The following is a 26,493-nucleotide window of genomic DNA, read 5'->3' on the forward strand; positions in this document are numbered from 1 at the left end:
CATCCCCACTCCCTGCCCCATCCTGGAGAAGCAGAGAAAAAGACAAGGAGAACCGATCAATCAATCAATCAATCAGTCGTATTTATTGAGCACTTACATGGGGCAGGGAGCGGGGGAGATTACGGAAGAGCAAGGTGAGAGGAAGAGGGCCTCAGCCTGTTGTTCCCTATTGCCCAATCCAGGGAGGTTTCTTTCCATCTCCATTTAATGGAAGGTAATAGCGTTAGTGATAAGTACACTGTTTTTCTCCCGTTATATAATGCAATAGCAGAGGCAGCCATTAAGTGATCCTAGGGTTTCGGGAGTGATTAAGAGTCTAATGTTTCTCTATCATCGTTTCACAAACACGCGCCTCGGAGAGTGTCAACGCATGGACTGTGAATTGCCGGTCTCAACTGAAGAGGGGTCGAACGCCTCCTTTATTCCTGGTCCCCCCGAAAAGTCCATTTCTCCAGTGAGCGGTATGTGTTTGGGTGGCCAATCTCCTAGCATGAGAGGAGGATGTTTCTAGGAAAGAAACAATGCTGGAGAATGAAAAAAGAGGAAAATGCCCCGTGGGAGGGAGAGCACCTCTGCATGAAGGAAGTTGTGAGGTGGTTTGTTTTTTTTGCGGGGGGGGGGGGTGTGTTTTATGGTTTTTGTTAGGTGCTTACTAAGTGTTGAGCATCGTTTTAAGCGCTGGGGTAGATATAAGTTAATCGGGTCAGACACAGCCCCTGTCCCAGATGGGGCTCCAAGTTTAAGTAGGAGGGAGGACAGGTATTGGATCCCAATTTAACAGTTGAGGAAACTGAGGCATAGAGAAGTGAAGTGACTTGTCCACGGTCACACAGGAGGCAAGTGGCAGAGCTGTGATTAGAACCCAGGTCCTCTGACTCCCAGGCTTGAGCTCTTTCCACTAGGCCAACCTGCTTCCCAGTTTGTCGGCTCAGAAGCCGTTAGATGATCCCAGGGCCCCTGGCTCACTTCCTCAGTCTGATACGGCTCCAAACCACTTCCCAAATCCCTGCCCTGCCTCAGGGACTGGGAAGGTGGGGGAGACAGTCCGGCTCTAGATTGTAAGCTCGTTGTGGACAGGGAACGTATCAGCCACCTCTGTTGTACTGTACTTTTCCATGTGCTTAGTTTGGTGTTTTGCATAGAATAAGTGTTCAGTAAACACCACTGATAATAATAACTATTGTACTTGTTAAGCGCTTACTATGTGCCAAGCACTATTCTAAGCTCTGCGGTAGGTACAAGTGGATCAGGTTGGACACAACCTGTCCCACGTGGGGCTCACAATATTAATCCCCATTTTACAGATGAGGTAACTGAGGCACAGAGAAGTTAAGTGACTTAACCAAGGATTAGAACCAGAATTAGAACCCAGATCCTTCTGACTCCCAGGCCCTTGCTCTATGCACTAGGCCACGTTAGCTTACTGTGTGCCCTTGGGCAAGCCACTTAACCTGAGTCTCAGTTTCCCCATCTCTAAAATGGGGATAAGATAGATAGTGATCCCCCCATAAGGGAGAGGGACTGCATCCAATCCCTTAGCCTTGCATTGACTTTTATTCATTCATTCAATAGTATTTATCGAGCGCTTACTATGTGCAGAGCACTGTACTAAGCGCTTGGAATGGACAAATCGGTAACAGATAGAGACAGTCCCTGCCCACTGACGGGCTTACGGTCTAATCGGGGGAGACGGACGGACGAGAACAATGGCAATAAATAGAATCAAGATACACCTACACAATTCCAGTGTCACACAATGGGACAGGGACTGTGTCCAACCCGATTATCTCGTATCTACCCCAGAGCTTAGTAGAGTGCCTGGAACATAGTAGGCGCTTAATAAATGCCATTATAAATAAAACTTCTGCTCGAAAAGAGCCATTCCTTTCTTGATTTCTGTGTGCCGCGTTAATCCATTCATGACAAATCACTCCCAGTTTTCAAATGGGATGCAATATTGTCTGAGGTTTTGTTTTACTGTGTCCTTAAAATATTTCAGTTTTCCAATTTCTGCTGTCCATGCAGCAGCTGTCTGGAGATCCTGTTGCCTCTGTGGGATTTGGTGAACAGCCAAATTCATGTTTGCCTTGTCCACACCCTTCCTGGTTTTGTTTGCTTCACAATGGTCCTTCTCAACCTTGGTCTTTCTAGACTGAAGAGTCCTAAGCTTTTCCACTATTAATCATGAAGAAGCTACCCCACCTCGCTGATTTTCACTTTCCTCCCTGTATTTTCTCCGACTCTATTATGTCCTTCCTATGCTCTAGTGATCAGAATCATATCTGAGAAGAAATGCGGCTCAGTGGAAAGAGCAGGGGCCTGGGAGTCAGAGGACTTGAGTTCTAATCCCAGCTCCACCACTTGCCAGCTGTGTGATTTTGGGCAAATCACTCAACTTCTCTCGGCTTCAGTTTCCTCATGTGCAAAATGGGGATTCAAAACCTGTTCTCCTTCCCCCTTGAACTGTGAGCCCCATCTGGGACTCACTGACCTGAATATCTTGTACTTACTCCAGCTCTTAATCCAGTCCGTGGCATATAGTAAGTGCTTAACAAATACTACACCTATTCTCATTCTTATTATTATTGTGTCTAGCTGAAAAGTCCCATTAGACCTACCCCTAGCCCCCATCCTGTGATTCTCTTGCTCACCGTACTCCCTCACACCAGGACCACCTGGTCTCCACCACTCACTTCCCCTGCCACACTCACCTCCCTCCCATTGTCTCCTCCCTTCCCATCTCCATCCCAGAACCATCATTCATTTGAAAAGAGGCTCTCGGATCGTTGAGGCTCTTCAGGTAATGAAGCTTGGCCACCCCAGCATTATGTGATAATCACCGAACAATAATACTGCACCGTGCAAAATGGGGGAAACCAGGAGCAAACCTCCCATCACTTAATTACTTATAGCCTAAAGAGCCTACTCTGTTTTAGAACTCCATCGTCAGTGGGTAACACCTCTATCCGTTGTCCATTGCTAAATTAATTGATAAAACGGAAGTGAAAGCCTGTTAAGGCTGCAGATGCCCATTTTCTAGCTTCACCGAAGCTCTCATTTCCCGTAATGCATCTTCCCCTTCTCTCCCCTCTTCTCCAACTCCCTCCTGTCACCATCCCTTACTGGCTCTCGAGTCACTTTCTGGTCCACACAGTTAGTTCAGGATAAACCTCACAGAAAATTGCACTTGTTCAGCTTGGTTCAGGAGAGTTGAAAAGGTTTTACCCGTTACTAACACGGGTCACGGGGACGTCTTTGGAAAGAGGACTTCTCTGGAAAGTTTTGAGATATCCAAGTTTCTCACCAGGACAGGAAGTCCTGAGGTGGTTCTGAATTCTATGCTCCCCCTTTGTTCTGACATCTTTGAGATCCATCATCACCCTCGGCCTATTGTGCGAGAATACAAAACTAGCCTTTGAGAAACCCACAGGACAGAACATTAGAATAAATCAGAATAAATGATTGAGGGTACATTTGGATAAATGGATATGTTAAAAAAGTTAGAAAAGTGCTCGGCACATAGTAAGCGCTTAACAAATACCATCACTATTATTATAATTAGTATTAGTATACGACCGGTTACATTCCTGTTCTCTGATGGAGAAGACAAGCAGACATAAATCGACAAACATACGACAGTCGAAAGAACACGAGGGAAGGTACAATGGACCCAGGTAGAAAAACGCATCAGTAACAAATCAATAAACGTATGAACACTTAGAGGGCCGAGACAGCCGGGGAAGGTAGCGGGCCGCAAACGACAGCAGAGCAGCTCAAAAATCCAAGACCTTCTCCCAGGACAAACTCCCGCCTTCCTGAGCAGCTAAAGCGGAACTCTCAACCTCCTTGCCTCTTCTAGAAAAAGCTCCCAGATCGGAGATGCTGAGAGAGGCTGTTTTTATTTAAGTCCCTGTTGCCTCAAGCTCCCAGATCGACTCATCCAGCTGGACCAGAGAGGAGGTAAAGGGGCCAGGGCTTTGATATCACAGGCCGAGCTTCGGTCTCCGCGGCTGATGAGCTGACACTGGGCTCCGTCTCTAACCTCGCTAATTGTTTTTTGTTGTTTTTTTACTTCACACTCCCCACAGGGCTTCGGTTGGTGAATTCCATAAAGATGAGACTCCTGGTGGGATGAGACGAGCCAGGAAATACCCATCCGATTTGCCTGGCCTCAGGGAGCGATCTGACCCTTTGGTGATTTGGTCCTTTTAATTTATTAAGCACTTGCTACGGACCAAGCACTGGGCTGAGCACATAAAGGGACAGAGATCTCTTTAAATCCAACAAATCCGCAGTGGGCCGCCCTCCCCTCCCCCATCCCCCCCGCCCCGACTCCCCAGCCGTTTTCCTTTGTTGCCCCTCCATTCATCATCCCATCAACCAATGGCATTTATTGAGCACCTATTGAGAGCAGAGCATTGAACAAAACACTGTCAGCTGCGTGACCTTGGCCAAGCCACTTAGGTTATCTGTGCCTCAGTTCCCTCATCTGTAAAATGGGGATTAAGACTGTGAGCCCCCCATGGGACAACATGATTAGTGGGACAACATGATTACCTCGCATCTACCCCAGTGCTCAGAACAGTGCTTGGCACATAGGAAGCGCTTAAATCCCATAATTATTAATAATAATAATAATAATGTTGGTGTTTGTTAAGCGCTTCCTATGTGCCGAGCACTGTTCTAAGCGCTGGGGTTTATACAGGGTAACCAGGTTGTCCCACGTGAGGCTCACAGTTAATCCCCATTTTACAGATGAGGTAACTGAGGCACAGAGAAGTTAAGTGACTTGCCCACAGTCACACAGCTGACAAGTGGCAGAGCCGGGATTCGAACTCATGACCTCTGACTCCCAAGCCCGTGCTCTTTCCACTGAGCCAAGCTGTATTATTACTATTACTTTTGGGAGAGTACCCCGGAAGTAAAACTAGGCATAGTGGATAGACCCCGGGCCTGGGAATCAGAAGATCATGGATTCTAATCGCGGTTCCACCACTTGTCTGCTGTGTGACCTTGGGCAACTCACGTTACTTCTCTGAGCCCCAGGTCCCTCGTCTGTAAAACGGAGATTGACACCGTGAGCCCCACGTGGGACAGGGACTGTGTCCAACTCAATTTGCCTGTATCCACCCCTGCTTAGCACAATGCCTGGCACATAGTAAGTGCTGAACAAATGCTTTAATAAGAATAATAATAGTTATAGTTATCTTTCCCCACTCACAGAGAAATTATAATCTAATTGGGGAGATAAACATATTTATAAGTATAGTGATCAAGAAGAGGAAGAAGGGTAAAAAAAAGATAATAAAGCAGGTAGAGCAGGACAGAACATTAGAATAAATCAGAATAAATGATTGAGGGTACATTTGGATAAATGGATATGTTAATGGATGAAGAATAAGTGTAAATCCATTAATTGTATTTACTGAATGTTTACAGTGTGACGGAGGAAGAAGGCAATGGTAAACCACCTCCATATCTTTACCAAGAAAACTCTATGGATAGACATACCAAAACAACTCTATGAGAATATGGGAAGTTCTGAAGAGGGCATGTCCATGGAGTCGCTGTGGGTTCGGAAATGACTCGACAGCATTGGAAGAAGAAGACGCCTGTGTGCAGACCACTATATTAAGCGCTTGGGAGAGTCCCTGGACCGGCACGGCCTGGCTGACCAGTTGACATTTGCCTCCTGAGCCCAGTCCCCAAATAATAATAATAAAGGTATTAGTTAAACACTCACTACGTGCCTAGCACTCTTCTAAGCACTGGGCTAGATACAAGGTAATCAGGTTGTTCCACGTGGGGCCTGCAGCCTTAATCCCCATTTTACAGTTGAGATAACTGAGGCCCAGAGAAGTAAGATGAGTCGCCCAAGGTCACAGAGCAGACGAGTGGCGGAGTCGGGATTGGAACCCGTGACCTTCTGACTCCCGGGCCCGAGCTCTTTCCATTATACCGTGCTGCTTCTCGGTAGCCACCCCAACACCTTCAACCCCAGAGGTCAAAACCAGAAATGTTCTATCTGGGAGTGGGGTACGCTAATACTAATCATAATAATAGTATTTGCTCAGGACTTACTATGTGACAAGCATCGGGGTGAGTAGAGGATAAGCAGGTCGGTCCCTGTCCCACATGGGGGTCACAGTCTAAAGGGCAGGAAGAACAACTATTTTCCCCCCATTTTGCAGGCGAGGAAATAATAATAATAATTTGGCATTTGTTAAGCGCTTACTAGGTGCCGAGCACCGTTCTGAGAGCTGGATAGATACAAGGTGATTAGGTCGGAGCTCACGGTCTTAATCCCCGTTTTACAGATGAGGTCACCGAGGCACAGAGAAGTTAAGTGACTTGCCCGAAGTCACCCAGCAGGCAAGTGGCAATGCCAGGATTAGAAGCCAGGTTTCCCGTCTCCCAGTCTCGTGCTCTTTTCACTAGGCCATGCTGTTTCTCACTCTCTAAAGGAAGACGGAAAAGTCTTCGTTTAGATGATGTGGAAAAGTCACCCTAAGCCATATGACTCCGACTGCCATCTCTAACACTTATGAACTTAACCAGACCCATTCTCAGCACTCATGGGATGGGGTGTATGTGGGGGTGTTGTGTATGCGTGCGCATCTTCACTCAGTTCTTTACTTCGATCACGCTAGCTCTAAGTATTTTTATGCATAACTTCCCCCGTTGCGAGGGTAGGCTTTTTGCGGGCCGAGAATGTATTCACGTCTTTAATCTGTTCTTCCCTGGCGTCTAGTTCAGTGCACTCCACCAAGGAGGAGCTCGATACGTGCTACTTATAAAAACAATAATATTAATAATTGTGGTTTTTTTAAGCACCTATGTGAAAAGCACCATTCTAAGCACTGGGGTAGATGTAAATTTATCGGGTTAGACACTGTCCCTTTCCCACACGGGGGTCACTTGGAGAGCTGGTGTCTCATCCCCGTTTTACAGATGAGGAAAGTGAGGCACCGAGAGGTTAAGTAACTTCTCCAAGGGCCTAGAGCAGGCAAGTGGCAGGGCTAGGATTAGAACCCAGGTCCTCTGATTCCCCCGGCCCAGGCTCTTTCCAACCGAATAAGTAATTGAATATACAATGCAAAGTACATTAGTGCTGAGAATGGAAATTTAAAAACCCAAGTGCTAAGGGTGGCAGTTGGGTCGGGCAAGTTGGGTGGGCTGGAGTAATTTGGGGGAGACTTCCTGCAGGAGACAGGATTTTACGAGGGCGACCTGAGAGAAGCAGTGTGGCTCAGTAGAAAGAGCACGGGCTGGGGAGTCAGAGGTCACGGGTTTTAATCCCGGCTCCGCCACCTGTCGGCTGTGTGTCTTTGGGCAAGTCACTTGCCTTCTCTGGGCCTCGGTTACCTCATCTGTAAAATGAGGATTAAGACTGTGAGCCCCACATGGGACCACCTGATCACCTTGTATCCTCCCCGGCGCTTAGAACAGTGCTTTGCACATAGTAAGCACTTAACAAATGCCATCATTATTATTATTATTAGATACAGCCCTGGAAAGGAATTAATGTCGGTATTTGTTAAGCGCTTATTATGTGCAGAGCACTGTTCTAAGCGCTGGGGTAGATACAGGGTAACCAGATTGTCCCACATGAGGTTCACAGTCTTAATCCTCATTTTACAGATGAGGTAACTGAGGCACAGAGAAGTTAAGTGACTTGCCCACAGTCACACAGCTGACAAGTGGTGGAGGCGGCATTCGAACCCATGACCTCTGACTCCCAAGCCCGGGCTCTTTCCACTGAGCCACGCTGCTTCCCAATGGGAAGGGAGGGGGGATGGATCATATGATTTCTCAAGGTATTCTTCCAGCTCCTTGAGCCCGTGGTTCCGTGGTTCTAAACGCCAGGGACAGTTGCGCCATATTCAAAGATTTTCTCATCAATCGGCAGTAGAAGTGGAGTCAGGATCCCTCCCGCAGCCCCGGAGGGGGCCCGTCCACAATGGTGCGACTCGTAGGTTTCGGTGGCTGCACGCTGGAGCTCCGCTTGACGGTGCCGCCCCGCCTTCCGGGAGCCCTGGAAAGTAGGTTGGCTTGCTCACCTGGGGATATGGTCTGAACCAACCGCTTCTCTCCTCTTACTAATCACCGTTAGTCAGAAGAATCCAAAATACAGAGTCCATCTGTCGGAGAAGCCTAGCAGAGCGACAGCAGATTGTCTTCCCAAGCCCGCGAGGATCGCAGGATCGCTGACCTCCAGCAGCCTTGGCAGCCAAGGAGGTGAAAGAGGCGGAGCGTTCTATTTAAAAATGACTCCGTGTGATCTGGAATGGCCCCGAAGTTCACCGAGGATGGAAACTTGCTTTCCTGACTCGGAAGAGCCTGGTATGTTCTTATTTTGAATTCAGGTTGCCATGGCAATCGGGAGAGTTCTGGATGGGATTTAGATTCATCGTAATCGCTGCGGAATTTTGTGCAAACAGCTGAACACCATCTCCCGGTCTCGACTGGAGACCAGAAAGCCAAGGCTCAGGCTTCTGAATCTGTTAATGAAGCCTCACCACTCATTGGGTTAAAAAAAAAAAAAAAATCACAAAAAATTTAGACTCGCAACTGCATAATTCTGTACAACTAAGTGGGAAAACCTTAAGGTTTTCACTTCTCCCAGTAGTTCCTGACAACGGGAATTTGAGTTGTGAGGTGTGTGTGTTTATGTGAGAGAGTGTGTGTGCTGGGGGTGTGCGTTTGTGATACGCAATCAGAAGGAAGTTTACACTGACAGTAATAATTACAATTACGGTGTCTATTACACGCCATGTTCTGGGGACTCTACTGAGCACTGGAGTAGATACAATCAAATCAGGCTGGACACAGTCCCTGACCTACATGGGGCTCACAGTCTCAAACCCCATTTCACAGATGAGGTAACGGAGGCACGGAGAAGTAAAGCGACTTGCCCAAGGTCACACAGCGGATGAGTGGTGGTGCCGGGATAGGAACCCATGACCTTCTGACTCCCGGGCCCATGCTCCACCCACTACGCCATGCCGCTTCTCAGGACAATTCCTTTATACAGCGATAATTCCCACTTCTGCGAGTATAAAGAGACATTCCAGTCATTCGCTGAGAGGAAAAACGGTAGGCACCGCTGGTTTTATTGAACTGGTGTTTTCGACTCTTTTGTTCCTTCCTTAAATGATATAGCAGTGCCAGGATGCGGGATCTTAAAATCCGAGGCTCCGGGCGGCCCTGGCTCTCTTGGGTCTGGATGTCGTTGTAGACAGAGAATGTGTCTCTTTACTGTTGTCTTGTACTTTCCCGAGAGCTTAGTTCAGTGCTCTGCACTCGGTAAGTGCTCAATAAATACGACTGAGTGAATGAATTACGATCTATTACTAGTTTAAATATTTATTAAACCACTGAATGATGTGGGAAGCACAGAGCTAAGGGCTGGGACAGACACCGCGTAATCGGTCAATCATGGTCTCTGGTCCCAGTTGATGGATCGATCGAATCGTACGTGTGCAGAGCGCAAGGGTACAACGTAACAGATACGGTAGATACGTCCCCTGCCCGACAGGGCTCAAGGGATGCGGGGACTGAGGATTCTTTTCACGCTTCCCTCAGAGCAACTAAAAGAGAGCAGGCCAGGAGAGAGGCAGGCCTCGGAGGTCTTAACCCACTTTTCCTTCGTGTAAAACCAGGCAGGAAATCCACCCTCTCAATGGCACACGGGCACAAATTAATCCCTCGCCTAATCCTTGCCATCCCCACCGAGGTATGCGGGCTGGGGGCTTAGAAGAGGGCGAGAAATCCCCTTCCGCCCCCATCAATTAACTGCATTGATCAACGGCTTGCCTGAGATTATCGGAACCAGATTAGAAAGTAATACCCCCTCTGATCCAAATCCTATTTAGGGGATTTGACGGCCAACCCTCCCAGCCAAACAGAAGGGTCCCATTTGTCCGTCTTAATTACACCAGGAAAACCAAGCTCGGCATTTCTAAGTAGCCATCGGGGAGATGGTGCTGTCTGAGCTAGGAGCTCAGCGTGGCCGAGTGGACAGAGCCCAGGCCTGGGAGACAGAAGGACCCGGGTTCTGATCCCGGCCCTGCCGCTTGCCTGCTGGGTGACCTTGGGCTAATCACTTCACGTCTCTGGACTCAGTTACCCTCATCTGTAAAATGGGGATTAAGATCGTGACCCCCATACTGCGTCCGACCCAGTTACCTTGTACCTTCCCTAGCTCTTAGTATTCATTCACTGTCATTCAATCGTATTTACTGAGTGCTCGTTGTGTGCAAAGCACTGTACTAAGTGCTTGGGAGAGTACAATATAACAACAGACACATTCCTGCCCAAAGTGAGCTCACAGTCTAGAGGGCGGTTCAGCGTACGGAGTAGTTCAGTGCCTGGCACATAATGAGCGCTTAACAGATACCACATTTATTATTGTTCTACAAGAAGTCCCCGACACTGGATTTTGTCTGGATATGGCGTCTTCCCATTCCTCCGAAACCCTCCGTGGGAGGGGGAAATGAACCTAAGACTGCCAGAGCCCAGCCCGCAGAAGCAGGGGGAGGCGGGGAGAGAAGAAGAGTCACTCATCGGTGAAAGAGCCGAGTCTTTTCGACCGCCATTGCATTTTGACAGCTGACTCTTGCGTGTTTCGTTCAGGATCGCTTCACCGCAAATCCCCCCTGAATGGGATCTGGCTAGGAGGGGGTTTTATAATCTAATCTGGTTTTGATAAGTCTTCCGCAAGCCAATAACAAATGCACCTAATTGATGGCGACGGGAAGGGATTTCAATCAATCGGTCAACGGATCAGTGATATCTGTTGAGGTCTCACTGTGCGCAGAACACTGTACTAAGAACCCGAGAGGGAGAAATAGGGTAAAGTACGCATGAGCCCTGCCTTAATATTCTGGCAGGGGAGACAGACATTCCCACAAGGGAATGAGCCCCATGAGAGCCCCATGTGGGGCAGGGATTCTGTCCAACCTGATCTGCTTGTACCCACGCCGGAGCTTAGTACATGCCTGGCACACAATAAGTGCTTAACAAATACCATAATTATCATTATTATTATTAATAAAAATTAAAGTAAATTACATATAGAAGAATCAATCATACTCACTGAGCACTTAGTCTGTGTAGAGCACTGTACTAAGTGCTGGGGAGAGTACAACAAAATAATATAACAGACACATTCCCAGTCCACAATGGGCTTACAGTCTAAAGGGGGGAAAAACTGAGTGTAAGAATGTGTACATAAGCGCTGTGGAGGTATTTCTTGCCAATATCATTCCTTTCAGGGAAATGAGGTACGCACATTACATGACACCTACAGAAAAATACCATTCCATTAAGTGGTTGATTCTATTTATCGTGATTATGTTGCCTTGTTTTTCTTTCGTCCTGTTTTACTCTGCCATCTGTCTCCCTCGATTAGACCGTGAGCCCGCCACTGGGCAGGGATTGTCTCTATCCGTTGCCGAACCGTTCGTTCCAAGCGCTTAGTACAGTGCTCTGCACATAGTAAGTGCTCAATAAATACTATTGAATGAATGAAAGTGGTAATGGCCCTTGCATTTAGACCTATTGGTGATCTAAATTAGATCGAGTGCTCCTTGAAGAGCTCACCTGCTAGTTCTATTTTACTACCCCAAGCGCTCAGTAGAGTGCTTTGGACACAGTAGGTGGCTTAATAAGTATTTCCCCATCGATTGGTCTCCAGGAGGCAGTGTGGCTTACTTCCTAACCCGTTCCTCGCTCTTGACTCTCCGGCCTCTGACCCTGGGACACCCCACCTTCTTCTCCTTAACTAAACCTCGATGTTCTCCTCACTCCAGGCCTTCCTCAGATGGCATCTTCTCCACGGGGGAGGATGCCTTGATTAATCTCCCTGACATTAAATTCCTGGTCGTGACATCACATCAGCTACCTCAGCACTCGTACGTCGATTTTATTCAAGGTATTTGGTATTCATGTATTAATCTGTACACATATGTGTCTTTATTCTCCCTCTTAAATCATGTCGTTTTCATTCACTTATGCCAACTGTTTCTTCTATAGCATTTTTCCGAGGGCAAGGATCACATTTTTCCATTTCTATTTTAATATTTCCAAGTGCTTCGTACAATGTTCCGGACAGAAGAGGCATTTGATAGAGAAGCGGCATGGCCCAGTGGATAAAGAGCATGGGGCTGGGAGTCGGAAGAACCCGGGTTCTAATCCCGACTCTGCCCCTCTGTCTGCCGGGTGACTTTGGGCGAGTCACTTCGTTTCTCTGGGACTCGGGTACCTCCTCCGTAAAATGGGGACGAACCCTCTGCGTCCCATGTGGGACACGGACCGTGTCCAACCTGATTCGCTTTTATCTACCCCCCGGTGCTTATTAGGGTGTCTGGCAAATAGTAAGCGCTTAACAAATGCCATAAGACAATCCTCCATACAACTGATAAGTGCTTTAAGTCCATGTCACTTTCCCCACATTTTATATCACATTGGTATGTTTTCTTGACTTTCAAGTTCTTCTACATGGACTAGATAATATTTGTGGTTCTGAAGCGTGGTACTGAAAAGCATAGAGGTCTTGGCAAAAATACCCAGGAGTACGCTCAAATTTAGTACATTGGATTTCAAGCAAATCCAAGCAGTGTGGCTCAGTGGAAAGAGCCCGGGCTTGGGAGTCAGAGATCATGGGTTCTAATCCCGGCTCCGCCGCCTGTCAGCCGTGTGACTTTGGGCGAATCACTTTTCATTCATTCATTCAATAGCATTTATTGAGCGCTTACAGGGCACTGTACTAAGTGCTTGGGATGTACAAATCGGTAACAGATAGAGACAGTCTCTGCCCTTTGACGGGTTTACAGTCTAATCTTACAGTCTAATCTAATCTGCACTTCACTTCTCTGGGCCTCAGTTCCTTCATCTGTAAAATGGGGATTAAGGCTGTGAGCCCCACGTGGGAAACCTGAACACCTTGCATCCACCCCAGTGCTTAGAACAGTGCTTCGCACATAGTGAGGGCTTAATGATGGCATTTGTTATTATTATTATTATTATTATAAGCAAATGATGCCTCAATGATTACAGCACGTGTTAAAGTAACAGCACCACCATGTGGCCACTTCCCGGAACTTCAGAAATTCCTCCGCCTCACCTCAGAAATCGTCCAATTCGCTCCACCACCCTAATAATAATAATAATAATAATAATAATAATGTTGGTATTTGTTAAGCGTTTACTATGTGCCAAGCACTGTTCTAAGCGCTGGAGTAGATACAAGGTAATCAGGTTGTCCCACATGGGGCTCTCAGTCTTCATCCCCATTTTACAGATAACTGAGGCCCAGAGAAGTGAAGTGACTTGCCCAAAGTCACATAGCTGACAAGTGGTCGGGTCGGAATTAGAACCCACGACCTCTGACTCCCAAGCCCGGGCTCTTTCCACTCAGCCCCGCTGCTTCTCTGTTATGGTGTGTGTTAAGGGTTATTGTGTGCCCAGCCCTGTTCTAAGCGCCGGGGTAGATACAAGGTAATGAGGTCGTCCCACGTTGGGCTCCCAGTCTTCATCCCCATTTGACAGAGGAGGTAATTGAGGCCCAGAGAAGTCAAGTGGCTTGTCCAAGGTCACACAGCAGACAAGAGACGGAAGAGGGATTAGAACCCACGTCCTCTCACTTCCAAGCTCTTTCCACTAAGCCCTCCCGAACAAGGCACCTCTGAGCCGCACAGAGTTTTTTCTTATTTCTTCTCGGGGTTGATCTGGGTTCTTTGACTGGTTATTGTTTCTAATAACCTGAGAAGCAGCTTGGCCTAGTGGATAAGAGCGCGGGGCTGGGAGTCAGAAGACCTAGGTTCTAATCCTGGCTCTGCCACCTACCTCCTGTGTGACTTTGGGAGAGTCACCCAACTTCTCCGTGCCTCGGTTCCCTGGTCTGCAAATTGGGGATTCAATACCTGTTCTCCCTCCTGCTTAGTTGGTGAACCCCTTGGGGGACCGGTTTATCTTGTACCTAGAGAAGGGCAAGGCTCAGTGGAAAGAGCCCGGGTTTGGGAGTCAGGGGTCGTGGGTTCGAATCCCGGCTCCGCCACTCGTTAGCCGTGTGACTGTGGGCAAGTCAGTTAACTTCTCTGGGCCTCAGTTCCCTCATGTGTAAAATGGGGATTAAGACTGTGAGTCTCACATGGGACATCCTGATTACCCTGTATCTCCCCCAGCGCTTAGAACAGTGCTCTGCACATAGTAAGCGCTTAACAAATACCAACATCATTATTATTATTACCCCAACACTCAGCACAGTGCTTACCACATAGTAAGCGCTTAACAAATACCACAATAATAATAATAGCGATTTTTATTATTACTACTACTAATAATAATCAATCCATCATATTATTGAACACATGTGCAGAGCACTGTACTAAGTGCTTGGGAGAGTAGAGCACAATAGATTTAAGTGCTTAGTACAGTGTTCTGCACACAATAAGCGCTCAATAAATATAGTTGAATGAACGAATTTAGCAGATACATTCCCTGCTATATTATTATTATTATTATCATATGAGGGCCCTGAATTCCCTAGGTGAGAAAGCGGTTACAAAACGACAGCTCATCAGGAGAACGTGGAAACAGGCCATCACCTTTCCAAGCACAGCCGTGTTGTGTAATTCCCGGAGCGTGCCGCGCTCCAAGGTTGCCAAAGGATGCCCAACAGGCCCTCTTTTTCATTTGACCGATTTCGTACTCCTCCGGCCCCGCCAGAGGTTGCCAGATTGCCAAAAGGATGCGGCTTGGATTGAAAAAGGGTTTTCACCTTCTTCTAGTTTGCTCAGAAACTCAGTAAAAAAAAGCCCCAGTGCCCCTTGACCTCAGTAAACTGAGAAAGCAATCAATCGATCACTTGTATTGAGTGCTTACTGTGCGCACAGCACAGTACTAAACGCTTGGGAGAGTACGATGCCACGGAGGTGGTAATCACGTTCCCTGCCCGCAACAAGCTTACATTGTAGAAGGGGAGACATGCATTATTAATAAGAATTATTATTATGGTATTTGTTAAGCGCTTACTATGCGTCAGGAACTGTTCTAAGATACAAGGCTTCCCCACATGGGGCTGACAGTCTCAATCCCCATTTTACAGCTAAGGTAACCGAGGCCCAGAAGTTAAGCGACTTGGCCGTGGCCATGCAGCAGACAAGTGGCGGAGCCGGAATTAGAACCCGGGTCCTTCTGACTCCCGGGCCCCATCCACTAAGCAATACCGCTTCTAGAGAATGCTTCCGGAGAACGCTCACCCTGATCAGCACCGGGATGGCACTGAACCATCGAACAGGAGATGGGACCAAATACAGCTTGAATGGTCCAAGGTTGTTACTCTCATTCATTCGATGGTATTTATTGAGTCTTTACTGTGTGCAGAGCACTGTACTAAGCGCTTGGAAAGTACGAAACAGCAATATAGTTTTCTTCTACCCGCCCCCGCCCACCATACAAAGTTGGTAAATAATTATGGCATTCATTAAGGTATGTGCCAAATAATAATAATATTTGGGTATTTCTTTATTGCCGATTATGTGCTGAGCAGGAGATAGAGCACAATTAGAACAGACCCTGACCCACATGGGGCTCACAGACCGAGGAGGAAGGAGAACAACAAGTATTTCATTTCCATTTCATAGATGAGGTAACTGAATTAATTCGCCCAAGGTTGCACAGCAGGCAAACGGCAGAGCCGAGATTCAAACCCAGATCTTCTGATTTCCAGTCCTGTGCTCGGGCCTGGACTCCAAGATACTCAAAGAAGCCACGTCCTTGTCCCGCGGAAGGGTCGTAGTCCGAGAGACAGGGACAGTAGACATTTTACCCCCCATTTTACAGATGAGGAAACTGAAGCCCAGAGAAATTGTGACTTCCCAATGGTCACCTGGATTCTCCAAGCATCCCGTCAGAGAGAGAAGGCGGAGTTTGATGACCCAAGAACAGCAAGGATCAAGGCTCTTAAGCCACATGGAAGAGGGAAAATCCATTTCCTGGTTTCTCCCCATTCCCATTTCCTCCGCCGGACAGAATTCGCCCTTCAGATTAGACAAGGCTACAGAAGCACGAAATTGGTCAAATGAGAAAGAGGACCTCTTTGGCAACCATCCCTAAAGAAATCTTCTACCCTAAGTGGGCTCAGCATCAATTTGGCAAGTGCCTGAAAGGCAGGTTCTTCCTCTTTGGGTTTCTTCCTCCCTTTTGATCTCTCTCTCTCTGGTTCTTTCTCATCTTAGCTTTTAGGCATTTCTGAGCATTCCATCCCTTCTGTTCCCTGGATTCCTGCTTCCCTCCACTTCAATACGGTGTCCAGAGGCAACATTTCTCTGATCACTCAAAGACACACACACACACACACACACATGAGGGAGGCCACTCTTAATTACGTTCATTAACCCAAAAACCAGAGTCCCTTCGGGATTTCAAACCTTCTTCCTCTAGGTTTCTGGGATATCTGGTCTCCTGAGATTAGAAAGGAGCAGATTTCCGGCTGACTCCGCCGGGCGATGCAGGCGGCCACACAGACGCCCGCTCCGTTGGTCGCGATGACTGTAAACTCAACCGGAGCAGGGAACGTGTCCACCGACACCGTCGTATCGTACTCTCCCGAGCGCTCGGTACAGTGCTCTGCATACAGTAAGTGCCCTGTAAATACGATCGGTGGATGGGCAAAAGATTTATAATACAGAACTGAAAGATACGTAAACAAGTGCTGTGTGCTTTGCGTACAGTAAGCGTTCAATAAATACGACTGGCGGATGGATAAATAATTTATTATATAGAACTGAAAGAGACGTAAATAAGTGCTGGGGGGTTGAGGGAGGGGCAAATATCGAATGCCTAAAAGTCACAGATTCGATGACACAGAAGGGAGAAGAGAGTCAGGGAAAAGAGGGCTTCATCCCTCTTGAGGGAGATGTGACCTCAAAGCTTTGAAGGTGGGGAGAGTGGTGGCCTAGAATATTATCTTCTGTCTACTCCAGCGCTTAGAACAGTGCTTGACACAGAGTAAGTGCTTAACAAATATAACAGTAATGGTGCTTATAATAATATGGAGGGGGAGGGCGTTCCAGGCAAGAGGGAGGATTTACCGAATCAATTCTTTCTCTTCAGAGAAGGCCTTCGCTGTCATGATGACTCTATTGCACTCACTGATGTTCTGTACAGATGGACTTCCATACCATCAGGCCCCATCTTGATGCTGTTTGATGATCATGATTTTCCCCCCCATGGTATTGGTTAAGTGATGACTTTGTGTTCGGCACTGTTCTAAGCACTAAGGTAGTTACTAGTGAATTAGGTCAAACCCAGTCCCTGTCCCACATGGGGCTCACATTCTACGTAGGCGGGAGGAACAGGTATTAATCCCCATACCGATGAGGAAACTGAAGCCCAGAGAAGTGAAGTGACTTGCCCAAGATCACACAGCAAGCAGTCGGCAGAGCCGGAATTAGAACTCGGGCCTTCTGACTCCCAAGACCGTGCTCAGTCCACTGGGCCACGATGATTACTACTAATAATAATGATGGTATTTATTAAGCGCTTACTATATGCCAAGCGCTGGTATAGATACAAGGTAATCAGGTTGTCCCACGTGGGGTTCACCGTCTCAATCCCCATTTTACAGGTGAGACAACTGAGGCACAGAGACGTGAAATGACCTGCCCAGAGTCACAGAGCTGACGAGTGGCGGAGCCGGGATTAGAACCCACGACCTCTGACTGTCAATCGTAGATGCCTCGCGCTAGCCTTCTTACCTTCAGTGTGTTTTCACGAGCATTCATCCATCCCGACTACAGAAGAGGTTAGGAGAGTTGTTCTCCTCCTGCTTTTCTGGACCCTGTGGCCGGGGAGAGAGGAGGGCCGAGCCAAGACTGGAAGGGAGTGAGTCGACCCCACGGTCCACGTGAAAGTGGAAGGGAAGAACCATTTCGACCTTTGCACCGGAGGAACGAACCCGAGTCGTTTCACGACCTCATCCTCAACCGTCCCACAACATTCCAGAGAGCGGATGTAGCCGCCAGTTAACCAACGGGGCACGTGGAGCCCAGAGACGTCGAGGGACGGGTAGAAAGTTGCACAGTAAATCCACTGCAATGGCAGAACCGGAATCCTTCATCTTTTATTATGGTTATTATGATTATTGTTGTTGTATTTGTTGTGTTTACTATTTTTTGTGGTATTTATTAAGCATTTACTATGAGCCAGGCACCGTACTAAGCGCTGGAGTAGATACGAGCTAATGAGGTTGAAAACTGTCCCTGTCCCACATAGGGTTCACAAGTCCCCATTTTACAGACGAGGTAATAATAATAATGTTGATATTTGTTAAGCGCTTACTAGGTGCAGAGCTCTGTTCCAAGCGCTGGGGGAGATACAGGGTCATCAGGTTGTCCCTCGTGAGGCAACCGAGGCACCGAGAAGTTAAGTGACTTGCCCAAAGTCACACGGCTGCCAAGTGGCCGAGCCAGGATTCGAACCCAAGACCTCTGACTCCCAAGCCCGGGCTCTTTCCACTGAGTCACACTGCTTCTTCAGCTGAGGCACCGAGAAGTTAAGTGACTTGCCCAAGGTCACATAGCAGAGTCGGGATCAGAACCCAAGTCCTTCTAACTCTCAGGCCTGTGCTCTATCCACTAGGCCAAGGTGCTTCTTATTTCTACCTTAAAACTTAGAACACTTATTATAACAATATTTTAATAAGACTAATCTAGTATCCTGTACACCTACAAGTGGGTGAAACATGGTTGTCACTGCGGCGGGGAAAACCTGATTAATTCTTAATGAACCGATTTCTAAATGGAATAATTAAACAAAATTGGCAAACGCTGATTCTTACTCTAATGTCTGGCACAATTCATGCTCTGAGATATTAAAAAGATGCCACAGGCAGCGTCCTACAGATGAAACTAGTAACGTCTACTAGGAGAAGAAATAGGGTCACGAAAATAAAGATTCAGGAAGCAGAAGCAAAAATAACAATAATGTCGGTGTTCCTTAAGCGCTTCCTATGTGCCGAGCACCGTTCTAAGCGCTGGGGTAGACAGAGGGGAATCAGGTTGTCCCACGTGGGGCTCACAGTCTTAATCCCCATTTTACAGACGAGGTAACTGAGGCACCGAGAAGTTAAGTGACTCGCCCAAAGTCACACGGCTGCCAAGTGGCCGAGCCGGGATTCGAACCCATGACCTCTGACTCCAAAGCCCGGGCTCTTTCCACCGAGCCACGCTGCCTGAGTGCACTGCTTTGGGAGGTGATGAGCTGGAATACTAGGGCAAATTGGAGAAGGAGCGGGGCCTCGTGGAAAGAGGGCCTGGGAGTCAGAGGACCTGTGTTCTAATCCCGGCTGGCTGTGTGACTTCAGGCAGGTCACTTGGCTTCTCTGTGCCTCAGTACTCCTGTTCTCCCTCCTACTTAGACCGTGAGCCACAAGCGGGACGCGGACTGTGTCCAACCCGATTTGCTTGTATCTACCTCGGTGCTTAGAATAGTGTTTTTGACACATTTAAGCGCTCAGTAAATCCCATTAAAAAATGATAATGTTCTTGCTCTGTGGAATGATCCTCCAAGAGAATCAGGGGATTTACAAGGCCAAGAGGTTGCCAGAAATCAGAACTGTCTTGACACTGTCATCTCGGGCTGGTGACTAGGTTGACTTTTGCTGCTGCAATACTAAGAGAAGCAGCGTGGCTCAGTGGTAAGAGCATGGGCTTTGGAGTCAGGGCTCATGCGTTCGAATCCCGGCTCTGCCACTTGGCTGCTGTGTGACTGTGGGCAAGTCACTTCACTTCTCTGGGCCTCAACTCCCTCATCTGTAAAATGGGGATGAAGACTGTGAGCCCCACGTGGGACAACCCGATTCCCCTATGTCTACCCCAGCGCTTAGAACGGTGCTCGGCACAGAGTAAGCGCTTAACAAATACCAACGTCATTATTATTAATAACAGTTACGGTATTTGTTAAGCCGCTTACTCTGTGCCGAGCACCGTTCTAAGCGCAGCGGTGGATACAAGATAATCAGATCGTCCCACGTGGGGCTCACAGTTTGAATCCCCATTTTCCAGATGAGGGAACTGAGGCCCAGGGAATAATAATAATAATGATGGTATTTGTTTCGCTCTATGTGCCAAGCACTGTTCTGAGCACTGGGATAGATACAAGGTAATCAGGTCGCCCCACACGGGCCTCTCAGTTTTAATCCCCATTTTACAGAGGAGGTCGCTGAGGCAGAGACAAGTGAAGTGACTTGCCCGAAGTCACCCGGCTGATAAATGGCGGAGCAGGGAAGCGCTTAGCACAGTGCTCTGCACATAGTAAGCACTCATAAAAATACTACTGACCGAATCGGAACCCACGGCCTCTGACCTCCCGGCTCGCCCAAGGCCCCACAGCAGACAAGCGACGGAGCCGGGATTAGAACCCACGTCCTCCGACTCCCAAGCCCGGGCTCTTTTCGCTGAGCCACGCCGCTTCTCTACGCCTAACCGCTCTCGGATTGTGAGCCTCCCGTGAGGCAAGGACTGAATCTGACCTGTGGCATCTTGCCCAGAGCTTAGCTCAGTGCTTGGCACAGAGTGAGCATTTAATAAACAGGCCGAAGAATTCTTGATTCTGTTTATTGCTATCGTTATTGTCCGTCTCCCCCTTTTAGACCGTAAGCCCGTCAAAGGGCAGGGACCGTCTCTCTCTGTGTTACCGATTTGTCCATTCCAAGCGCTTAGTACAGTGCTCTGCACATAGTAAGCGCTCAATAAATATTACTGAATGAAGAAGAATCGGGCCTGTGGGCCTTAGAGGAATTTAATATCCTGCTCTTCCATCCACTGGATTGTCCCAGGAGCTCCCTACCTTCAAAGCCTTTCCGTCGCCCAGCCCCACAACCCTCCCGTGCGCGTCTTCCCCGTTGGCCGGGGTCCAATCGGACCTTCTTCTGCCGGTCCCCGGGCAACTGATGGAGGGCTCCGGCTACTACGGGCGCTCGGTCAACACTGCGGAAGATGATGATGTCGACGTCGATGTCCCGATGGCCTCATCCGACCATCCCGGTCTGACCGGGAAACCCAGCAGATCCCCAACCCAACCACCTGCTCGTCTTTTCAATTACTTCCGAGTCAGCTCTGCTGCCGCTCTCCATCGACGGACCTTTTCAAACGTTTTTCACAAACAATTCCCTTCATTCTGCCGGTGTAGAAATTTCTTTTGATGAATCCGCACCTGGAAGTTATCTGGATAATTCCAACCCTCTCACCCCATCTCGCCCCCCACCAAAAACCACTGACCCTCTCATCCCGTCTTGCCCCCACCAAAAAAAAAACAACCCACTGACCAGGGAAGCGGCGTGGCTCAGTGGAAATAGCCCGGGCTTGGGAGTCTGAGGTCATGGGTTCGAATCCCCGCTCTGCCACTTGTCAGCTGTGTGACTGTGGGCAAGTCACTTCACTTCTCTGTGCCTCAGTTACCTCATCTGCAAAATGGGGATGAAGACTGTGAGCCTCACGTGGGACGATCTGATGACCTTGTATCTACCCCAGCGCTTAGAACAGTGCTCTGCACATAGTAAGTGCTTAACAAATACCAAAAAGAAAAAAGCAGCATGGCCTATTGGAAGGAGCATGGGCCTGGAAGCCAGAGGACCTGGGTTCTAATCCCCGCTCTGCCAAGTGCTTGCTGCGTGACCTTGAGCACGTCGGTTAACTTTTCTATGCCTCTGTGAAATGGGAGTTGAAACCTGTTCTCCCTCCTACGTAGACTGGGAACCGACTCTGTCCAACTTAATCGACTTATATCTACCCCAGCACTTAATGCCTGACACAGAGTAAGTACTTGATAAATACCATTAAAAAACCCCAGGATTATTTAGCTATTCAGGTGAGAGATTTTTTTTTTTTTTTAAGAAACCTAAACTATTCAAGCATTTCAGGTCATAGAATACTCAAAAACACTTTGACCAAAATTGTTGGGCTACCAGGTGAGAAATTTGGGGGCTAAAGACAGACATTTCAGACACTTCAGGTCACAGCATACTCATGGGCTCCATTATCTGGATAATTTCTACTGGAGATCTCCAGCTAAATAGACCAGCTTAGCTTTGCGCCGAAATAAAAATCCTCCCCATTTTTATTCCAAGAGATTCAATCAAGACCATGTGGGTTATAAATCTCACGATATCATCTCTGCTGCTTCTATATTCAGCAGCACAAACATTAAGCACAAGCTTGAAACAACTATCGGTGCCATAGAAACCGCACAGCAACAAAGGGTCCTTGAGCATATCCTCGTGACTTTGTCTTCTCAAATCTGGGAAGGCTGTCAAAATGATTCCAGAGGATACGACCGCGCTCGCCACCGTCGTCGTTAGCGTGATTGCCTCACCTGTCAGAAACGACGATCCTAGGAAGGAAAGTTGCCCGGGGCAACCGTCCCCCAGATCTCGCCGGTGGCCGCTCAACGGTTCAACCGTTCGGTCAACAGCGCCTCGTGATTTCACCGACTGTGAAAACTACATTTCTACTGCTTTTAGGGGAGCACGTTTAACCCCAACCCGCGCTTTCCGTAAGAAATTTGACATCAGGGACGTGTCCGGCTAAATACTGTAAGTTGGATAATTGTTGCTCGCACCCGAATTTCTTAGACTATTAATATCTGAGTTCCTTTCTGTGAATTTAGACTATGTTCAAACACATGCGCTCGCGCGCACACACACATATAAACGGGTTGCCATGGAGACACTACTCCGGTCAGCCCATCTGCTGGAGAGGATATCAATTGCGGAAGGGGAAATTCTAATCGCTTTACTCTGAGGAAAGACTTCATCCAATATGGATAAAGGATGCCGAGAATTCGACTACCTGCCGTATGCAAAATTTCTGATAGGCCTATTCGGACGAGAGTCACTGTCATTTTGCGACAATTACTGCTGGTGGAGGATTCGGCCACAACTGTATTTTCTGATATTGAAGCTGTGAATTATGTTCCGCTGAGAGTGTCGTATAGGTCTTGTGTACTGAATAGTCAAAAGAACGGAAAAAATTCTTCCAGAAAAGTACTTGGAAAAGTTGCTCGGTATTAGAAAAGGCTTTTCTGGAAAACCCTACGTGGTTTTCTTCTACACGGTGGTGGAGGACGCTAAGGATGTACGACCAAAATAAGATGATTTATTTCACCTCAAGAACTGAAGTGAGGAGAGAAGAGTAAATCACTTGGATCCGTGAAGAGAAGTTTCACTTGGTTCTTATTTCTTTCACTACCTTTCCCCAGATTATTTTATGAGTGGGGTTTCCTGGGACAGGAATGATTCTATTTAGTGAGTTAAACATATTAACTCACCGGCATTTCTCTTTGTTTTAGTTTTTGCTGGAGCCAGACTCCCTTGAGATAATAATAATGGCATTTGTTAAGTACTTACTCTGTGCGAAGCACCGTATTAAACGCCGAAGTGGATACAAGATAATCAGGCCAGATACAGTTCCTGTCTCATTCGGGGCTCACGGTCTGAGCGAGAAGGAAAACAGGTACTGAATCCCCATTTTACAGATGAAGAAACTGAGGCACGTAGAGGGGAAGTGACTTGCCCCAGGTCACACAGGAGGCCTGTGCTTTCTTCACTAGGCCACGCCGCTTCCAGTTTTGCCTCCGGACATTGCGGTTATGGGTTTGGTTTCCTCCTTCGGTTTCCTCCACCCGCCTTTCGGATGGTGCAGTGAGTTCAAATTCTACTCATCTAGAAAGAGGCTCACCTATCAACTCAACAAAACACTCGGAACGCATTAAAACGCGGGCTCGTGATGACGATTCTTCCGGAGAGGTGAGCATTAACGTTTCCACCTCATAGCACACCCTCCCCCGCTGCTTGTTCCCAAGGAATTACCCGGAATTCACGGACCCGGAATCAATGACGGTCCGTGACAGCCTGAGCCCATGACAGCCGTCTGTTGTGCAGAAGGCCGAGCGATATCCCCGGGTGACGTCCCTGCTGGGACAGAGGAAGGGGAAAAAGCCAGAGCCCACTTGAAACTCCAGAACTTGAAACCGTTCTAAGCGCCGGGGTGGATACAAGCAAATCAGGCTGGACACAGTCCCTGTCCCGCGAGGGGCTCACAGGCTTAATCCCCATTTTACAGATGAGGCAAATGAGGCCCGAGGAAGTGAAGTGACATGCCCAAGGTCACCCAGCAGACAAGTGGCAGAGCCGGGATTAGAATCAGAGTCCGAAGGACTCCCGGGCCCCTGTTCAGTCAGCACTAGGCCATGCTGTTCATCCTTATACCCTAAGTTAGCCCTCAGAGCTCGGTTAGTCATTTCTCATCATGGGACTCTCAGCCATTCCCCACCGTGTCACCCCACACTTCCTTATAATAAGTTCCAGGACGCAGATCTGTGAAGATCTCACCACACTTCACGAACACTGTCGTTCCTTCCTGCCAGCTCAGTCTCAGCGCTGCATAGATCTGAGGGGGAGAGAGAGAGAGAGCTCCGTTCCTTCTGACCCTGGAGTCTTCTCTTCCCCCTTCTCAAGTCTCTCCTTCACACTTGCCCCTTCTTCACAGTCTTCGGAGCAGGGTCATCCACTCCTAGCGCTCCTTAAACTGTGACTCGAAATCTGCGGTTCTTAGTTTAACATTTGGTCCTATAGGCTCTTGGCTAAAACTCTGCCAAGAGGAATGTTAAATATTGCAACATAACCACAGAAAAAGCATTGTATGCACCAAAACTTGTGCATCTAATTCAGTGCGGAAACAAGTCTAGACTGACTCTCAAGATGATGAAACGTGGCTTCAACAGATCATCTCAGTGGTAAGGGAAGTAGCATGGCCACGCGGAAAGAGTCAGAGGAACTGGGTTCTAATCCCTCCTCTGCCAATCGCTTCCTGTGTGCGCTGAGGCAAGTCACTTCGTTTCTCTGAGACTCAGTTCCCTCCTCTGGAAATGGGGATTCAACCCTCCTCCTTCCAACTTAGACTTTGATCTCAGATGGGACAGGGACCGTGTCCAACCTGTTAAACTTGTATCAACTCCTGTGCATAGAACAGTGCTTGACACATAATAAATGCTTAATAAATGATTAAAAAAAAACCCCTCAGTGGGTGACATTACACTTGGGATGGGGCTTCAGCCTATGAAGTTTCAAAAAGTTGCTGCTCAGGGCAATCTGCTTCATGCACGGTAGCAATAAGACCAACATAAGAACAAAATAAGACCAACAATACCAGTGAGACAAATTATACGAGAAGGAATTTTTACATACAGGAGCATCAAAACACAATTATATGTTAAAAGAATAAAACCGTCCCCCTAACCGCATCGCTCTTCAAGCTTTCTGAATTTATGGGCATAGACTTTCAGTTAACCTACTTCTTTTCCCCACTAGGATGCTCATAATTGACTTTTGTCCCCTGGGGAAATGCTCAAATATAATTTTGTGGCACCTGCCATGTAAGAAGTACTTTTCTACCACTGATCTTTGCTATAAATATTTCCCTTAACAGCTTGAGTCGTAAACCTTTAGCATCTTTACACGTTTCGAGGAAGAAATAAATAATGAATGCAAGGCGGCATGACTGCAAGCATCCGAACATTCCAAGGTAAATGAAGAACTCACTTTGATTCCGATTTTCTCAGTGTCCAAAGTCGTTCTGTTCAGCTATCTTTTGACGTAAGCCACAGCAACAACAATAATAATAATATTAATCACGGTATTTCTTCAGCGCTTACTCTGTGCCAGGCACTATACTGAGCACCGACGGGAGGAATACAGGCAAATCGGGTTGGACAGTCTCTGTCCCAAGTGGGGCTCACAGTCTCAATCCCCATTTCATAGATGAGGTAACTGAGGACCAGAGAAGTGAAGTGATTTACCCAAGGTCACCCAGCAGACAAGTGGCTGAGCTGGGATTAGGACCCAAGACCTTCCGACTCCCAGGCCCGTGCTCTCTCCACTACGCCACGCTGCTTCAATCACATTTATTGAGTGCTTACTGGGTGCAGAGCACTGTACTAAGCAGCTGGGAGAGTACGATATAACAATATATAACAGAGTTGGTAGACAACGGTCCCTGCTCACGGAAAGCTTACCATCTAGAGGGAGCGATAGCCTCTCGCCACCTAATCATCATCATCATCAACATTTTTTATGGCTTTTGTAAGCGCTTACTATGTATTAAGCACTACACTAAGCACTGGGGTAGATACAAGTTAATCAGGTCTAAGTCTCACAGTCTAAGTAGGAGGGACAGCAAGCATTGAATCTCCATTTTGCAGCTGAGGAGACTGGGGCACGGACAGAGGAAGTGATTTGCCAAGGTCACACAGCAAACAAGAGTGGGGCTGGGATTAGAACCCAGGACCTCCGCCTCCCACGCTTTATCCAGTAGTTCACGCTGCTTCCCGACATGCTTAAGTGATTACTATGTACCAAGCGTTGTATTAAGCGCTGGAGTAGATAATCATCAATCGATCCTATTTATTGAGTGTTTACCGTGAGAAGAGTAC

General features: G+C 47.7%; 1 protein-coding gene and 1 long non-coding RNA gene across 4 annotated transcripts in view; one reads left to right on the top strand and one right to left on the bottom strand.

The window, feature by feature from the left end:
- The window catches only part of CACNB4 (calcium voltage-gated channel auxiliary subunit beta 4), a 115,176-nt gene that overhangs the window by 73,360 nt on the left and 15,323 nt on the right, over positions 1-26,493 (bottom strand). The window lies entirely within an intron of this gene.
- Positions 23,620-25,700, top strand: LOC114814259. The gene is made up of 2 exons (XR_003762023.2): positions 23,620-23,809; positions 25,491-25,700. It is a non-coding gene; the product is annotated as an uncharacterized LOC114814259 (long non-coding RNA).

This window comes from Ornithorhynchus anatinus, chromosome 9 (genome assembly GCF_004115215.2).
Source record: "Ornithorhynchus anatinus isolate Pmale09 chromosome 9, mOrnAna1.pri.v4, whole genome shotgun sequence".
In the NCBI taxonomy this organism is placed as follows: domain Eukaryota; kingdom Metazoa; phylum Chordata; class Mammalia; order Monotremata; family Ornithorhynchidae; genus Ornithorhynchus; species Ornithorhynchus anatinus.